Genomic DNA, 6,899 nt, shown 5'->3' with positions numbered 1-6,899 from the left:
GTAGCCCCCCCCCCCTAAAACTGAAATCTATCACACTTTTCAAATCTGAATCTCAAGAGTTAAGAGTATCAAAAAAATTAATTTGCTGTTTATTTCTGTTAGTTTTGTTTGAAGGAGAGATAAAGTAGTACTTGCTAGGAAATTGGGAAATTGGACTATATGTATACCTTTAAAGTATCCAAGAAGCCAAATGTGTTGAATTTACGGCTCAAATTTTACCCCCCCCCCCTTCCCTTAAAGCTCTTATGCGTCAGAAACAAATCTAGGGGGGGGGAATTTGCCCCCCCCCCTTGATTTGCTTGTATACGCATTTGAAATTCGGTAAATGTTCCCAAGAACTCTATTTTTAGAGGTTTTTAAATATTTTATCCTAAACCACTTAGTTTTGTAAGTTTTTGTTTTATTTCATGAATATATAATTACTTCCTTAATCCTTACTTATACAGGGTTTCCATGAGGAATAGGAGGAATCAAATAGAGTATCAAGTACAATGGGGGCAACAGAGAAATTGATCAATTATACACGACGTCAAATATAACTAGAAAACTAAATTTTCACACATTGGTTGACATGTTTTCCAAGATCAAATAAATAAAAAAATGTAAAAAACAGAAAATAAAGAACACAGAACTGAATAGAATGTATTCAAACCTTGCTCTTGTATTCATGCGTTCCAAGCAATATTGCATGCAGATTGCAGAGCTCTGTATGAAATCTAACCTTTTTTATATTTAAATTAGTCATATTTTCAAGTCCAAATTTAACTTTACAAGCAAGTTAATTGACACACTCACTGTAAATTACAAAATTGAAAAGCTTGCTTATTTGGCAGCAAAGGTTGGATGGATGTAAAATAAGCGATTTTTTGTTGAGTACTCTGAATAAAAGGGCCTCAAGCTAATCACAATTTCTTTCAAAAATGTTAATGCAAATTAACATCTCAAAATGTGAGTTCGAGTTCGAGTGTTCAGTTTCTTAGTTTATACAATTAATTTACAATTACATTTAAAGGGACTGTCCTTGTATTTTAAGTAATCCGGTATTTAAAAAGGGACAAGCCTGATTCACAAGGTACCCTTGTTTCTTTAATTTGCTCAATAATGTGACGGACAACGTCGTTTTTCTTTCATACAAAGTGTTTAAACCGGATAATTTCTCCATCGTTTCTGATGAAGTTTTTAAGGGTATGTATACAGATGAAAGAAGGTCAAAACAAAGATTCAGTTCAACATTTTGTAGAGTACTTAAATGCACTGTCATGAGGAGGAGGTAAATATGTGACATTACTGCTCCGAGTTTATGACCTCGTAACTTCTCTGAATTTGAGTTTACGCACAAGTTTTTGAAAAACAGATTTATTTGGTTGCATATTAGAAATACAAAACATTTTGATTCTTCTCAATAGCTCTTCAATAAAAGGAGTTTTAACAAAAACATGAAATATTTCAATCATTTGTTAAATTTACTCTTGTTTGACGTGAAGGGACTGTAAGCCAAATTTCAAGTGACCCTCCATACAAACTGTCTTTAAATGGAAGGTCACTTCAAATTACGCTTTCAGCCCCTTTAAGCATGTGTAAATATGATATAAATATACAAATCTTGCAAAAATATAAAGTTAAATTTTTAAAAGAGTTATAAATCCTGATAAAATTTATTTACAATTGCGGATGAAATTTTATTAAAATCAGCCATCTGATGATGTTGCTGTACTGCCAACAAATATATAATGGCAAAAATTACCTAACTGTTTAAAACCTAGAATGATATAGTTGGATTAGAGCAATGAGGTTTATAGTACATAAAGTGGTAGGGTTTGCAGCGAAAAGAAATAACAATTTCGCCGAAATTTCGCCTTTTTCGCATTTTGTTCGCTCGCGGAAAATGCGAAAATTTTCGCGAAAATTCTTTTCAATTTGTTTCGCGAACAAATTCGGAATTTAAAGAAAAATGCCGAATATTACAAAAATTCATCAATAAAAATTTTTTTTGCATTTTTCGCTTCATTCATTTTCGCGAAAAAATGCGAAATTTCACCAAAAAAGTTTGCGAAATAGGACTGAAAATTTTCGCATTTTTTCGTGAAACGTTTTGTTTGCTGCAAAGCTTTATAGATTGGAGAGAGTACAATCATTAAATAATTTATTAATTAAAAAATATATTTTTAATTTGTTTAAGCATGGATTTATGGAAAACATTTAACATTTTAATTCCTCTTTATGTTGGCCCTGGGTAATGATTCAGTGCTTTCATATTGGGGTCTTGAAGATTTGATTTTTTCAGTTAATTAAATGTTATTCTATCGCTGATTTTTTTTTCTTTTTTCATTAAACTTTTTGCTGGTTAACCATCAGATAGTATTCAGAATAATTAAAGTTAAAATCAACTTTATTTAATATTGTAAGGGAGACTTGTAGACCTCTTGATTGTATTTAGATTTAAAATTAAAAACGGCCGAGACAATTATATAATTACAATATAACAATCCAAAACTTTTAAAAATTTGGGATAGAACAGAATTTCTTAATCCAACAATAAATCACGTTCATGTAAATTGAATAAAATGTGAGTATATTCATTAATAATGTTCTCGAAAGCCTTTATTTTTAGATGATTCCTAATAAAAATGGAAAATATAGGCACCTCACGTACAGGTCTGCGGCACTATTAATCAATAAACATACTAAGAATCGATGTATAATTATATTTTGGACAACATGTTATTATAACTGTAAATTATGTATTTAAGATTAAAAGAATGATTAATTTAATAGGACTACAAGCGTAATATCAAAAGGAAAGATATTTCGGAGGTGTACGCATTTTTTGTACTGCAGTGTACTGTCTTTGGGCGGTAAAGTAAACACAATACGGATGCCACAGCCAGACATGGAATTCATTTTTACATTAAAAATCAATGAAATATTTTAGTCATAGGAAACTTTTATGTCAATTATCAAAATTATCAAAATTAAATGCTTTTATCCTCCTCGGATACTAGACGAACACTAATGCATCTATTCTTGCTTACAAGTTCCGCCCAGAGAGAACTCATTTCAATAAGTACGCAGAGTATACGCGACCGTAATTAACTTTCCTTGCATTAGTACCTTGAGATAACGGTTTCTAAATCCCATATTTTGCATCACTTGAAATTGCGCTTATACATTCCGTTTAAGTTTCTTTTAATCAAAACAACGGTGCACGAGGATTTTAAAAGTTTTATTTAATATTTGTTTGGTGTAAATTACATTTTTTAACATAAAAAAACAAATTTTCGCCTAGCACTGCCATTAGAAATCAGTTCTAAGCTACACCCTTTGCTGTTAAATGTAATTCCCCAATTAGTACAATAGACCAATAGACAATAAAATGTGCAAACTGTGAATTGCACAATTTTAGAGCACGAAACTTTACACAGGATATTGCAATGAAAAACTATTTTTCATGATTGCACATTTCTTTAAAATTGGCTGTTTTTATGGAATGCAGAAATTTTTATTGTAAACCGCTAATCTAAAACGTATTAATGCAGGTCCGTGTTAAAACCTGTACTTTAGAAAGAAATATCATTTTGAACATTTGGGAATTCAATGATAAACCCTTGTATCAAGTGTTTAAATTTCCAATTGTTTTAATTTTCTCAAAGTAGTTAAAAAGTTAAATCTTTTAAAGAATGGGTTAACTTTGAAGTGTCGCAAGCGCAACAGCTAGGCTTTTGATTTTACCTTACTACAGTAAAACCTTTAATACCGAATACATCGAAAGAATTTATCAAATGTCGTATTCTTCACTTTCTGATAATGGAATGTTGCAGATATTTACCCGATTCGTTAAACAGTTTCTAGCTGTGATTTAGCTGCGATTTCCCAGGCTAGCTAGGTGAGGAAGTCACAGCTAAAGCATAGCTAGAAAATGTCTAACGAATCGGACAATTTAGTTTTTTAATTAAAATAAAACTCATTGAAAAATTGTCAAGACGACATTTGATAAATTCTTCCCATGTATTCGTTGCTAAGGGTTTCACAGTATATCACAATTATACTTTTTATGTAGCTCTAAACATTTACATTTTAGAATCACCGTAGTTGTTTTTAATTTTAGCAATAGTTTTTAAGATGTAATTTGTACAATTCTAATGGAATTTTGCGTTAGACTTTGCAACTTTTGGATCCACTGTGAGTGAGGTTAAGCGTTTTCATAAATTTCAGCCTTATAATCTTTAGATATTGAAAACCGACTACCTAACATACATAATTCATTTTTAAATACCAATTCTTGGGAATCTAGAAAGTAACTAAAATTAATAATTAAAAACAATGAAAATTTTAAAATAGGCTTTTTTTACTGATTTCAGAGTAATTAATATTCAAGAGTTTGGTTTGAATGGACGAATTTTTAATTGTTTAAGATATTAATGATAAAATGATATTAAAGATTCAAAAGTGCAACGACTTTGATAAAATAATACCTGACTAGTATACAAATTTCAGAAAATCACAAAGAGTTAATTTTCTTATTTGTAAGATGTCTGTTTGAGGAATTAGTACTTCTTTAATTTCTCTATACCAATACTTTAAAAAGTTTGGAAGGCTTATTTAACACGGTGGTATTAAAGGAACTGTACGCATAATTTTAAGGGACCCTCCATGCAAAGTTAGCAATGCCCGATTTACAACGGTACTCCTGAAACCTTAATCTGATCAAAAAAAAACGTGGAAGATAGCGTCGTGCATTTCTTACTCGAAAAGTGTTAGGTTCTGATAATTTCTCCATTGTTTATTTTGAGTGAGAAACTGTATGAATGAACATGATCATTAATATATAATTCATAATTGATCAGACAAAACTTTCAAGGAAATCAGGCTTTCTCACCTTGCCATCCTTGTCATCTTTGCAATTAAGAAAATGATCAAAATTGGAAATTCCCCAAATACCTTGGAATCTGGGGAATTTTCCAAATGCCTAGGAATCTGGTAAATTCCCTCAAATACCTGTGAATTTGCGGAATTCCTCAAATTCATGGGAATCTGGGAAATTCCCCAAAATACATGAGAATCTAAAGAATTTCCCAAATGCCTGGGAATCTGGGGATTTCCCCAAATACCTCATTTGAAGTTTATTTTTTATTATTTAAGAACAGGAAATTGACGCGCTGATCTCTACAAATATCAACAGAAATTACTCACAGTATGTAGTCTTATTGTTCAACGGAAAAGGTTACATCGCTCATCGTACGCGCCATTTTACAATGATTTCAAATATGTAAATTTAAAATTGAAGAGAATTAAAAATCTAGAAAAATTAAACATAGAATGAATAAAGAAGATTTTAATGAAAGAACCATTCATACCAATAAGAGGAAAATTAAGGAAGGTTTATCACTTCTTTTGAATAGTTATTGTAAATAGTTAAAATCCATATTTGTACCAATTATTCATAACTTTTATGTATCAAAATATAAGTGTAATGACTTCAGAAGAATGATCAATCATAGTTTTTTCCCCAACTAAATTCTTTTGCTGCTTAATATGTAAACACTTTTTCTAAGTTTATCATGAAACAGTAACAAATAAATATTTTTAATTTTTTTTAATCTAAAATCTGCCATTTTTAGGTTTTCGGAGCCACAAATATAATCATAATAATAATAATAATATATCTTTAATAAACATATTCATTTTTTCCATCTGAAAATTTAGTCTCCCTAGTTTCAACTGTCCGGTTTGCGTCCAATCCTATCTGGTCTTAGTGACGCGTTTGGCATATATTTAGAACTATTTAACTATTTTTCTACTCATCCAATCAGAGAAAATAAGGTTCATTAATCCGCTAAACAGTAAATTATCCCGTTTAATCGCTGAATGAATTCCAAAAAAACAATTAGGATTTTTCCCTTTTTTGAATTTTTTATTGGGATCTAAGAATTAAGTTTATCTTATATTTATCTATATAATAAAGATCTTCGCTCATCTATATTTTGGCTTGGGTGTCTGTATGTTTGTATCCAATAAACGTCAAAACGGCTGAACCGATCGGGAGCTCGCGTGACCCCAGGGAAGGTTTATGAATTTTTAAAATTTGTGTTTAAAAGTTTTTTTTTGTAAAAAATTTTAAGTTATTAAAATCCACAATTTTTTTATAAAATCCGCGAAAGCCTGGTATATATATATATACTTTGTTTGTCTGTTTGTCTGTCAGTTTCGTTTGTATCCAATAAACGTCAAAACGACTGAACTGATCGGGCTTAAATTTTGTGTGGGTCCTCACATTACCACAAGGAAATCAATAAACAACATTTTAATAAAATTGTACATAATTCGTTTTTTCTTAAAATTTTGAAGATCCACAAAAATGTTTTTATAAAATCCGAGATTTTTTTTGCGTTTTACAATGTATAGAAAGAGAAAATGTTTACATTTGAAATAAAAGATGGGGGCTAAGCGCCCTGAAAACCTACTAAATATATAAATTTATATATTTATATGTTAGCATAGCTGGCCAAACGGCTGGACAGAATTGGCTGGAATATTTCTAAATTCCATGGACTACACCGGGCAATTTAGCTATTTATCTATATAATAAAGCTCTTAGCTCATGTATATTTGCATATGTTAGCTATACTATAGCTGGCCAAACGGCTGGACCGAATGGTCTGATTTTTTTTCAATTCCACAGGCGGGCCCTTCAGCTAGTTATTAACATTATTTAAACCATGGTTCAATCAGTGCCTCTAAAAGAAGGAAACTTGAGTTTCTTCCGAAGGCTGATGCTTGTGCAATTATTCGCTTGCGAGAATTAACCAGTTATGTGAAGAGAAAAATATTTGCGCCAAATCCATGTGATTCCCCATTACAGTTGAATTACAAAAGTTTCTCTGCAAATGAAAAAACTAAAA

This window comes from Eurytemora carolleeae, unplaced genomic scaffold (assembly GCF_000591075.1).
Source record: "Eurytemora carolleeae unplaced genomic scaffold, Eaff_2.0 scaffold540, whole genome shotgun sequence".
NCBI classification, from domain to species: Eukaryota; Metazoa; Arthropoda; class Copepoda; order Calanoida; family Temoridae; genus Eurytemora; species Eurytemora carolleeae.
This window is presented reverse-complemented; position numbering follows the sequence as displayed.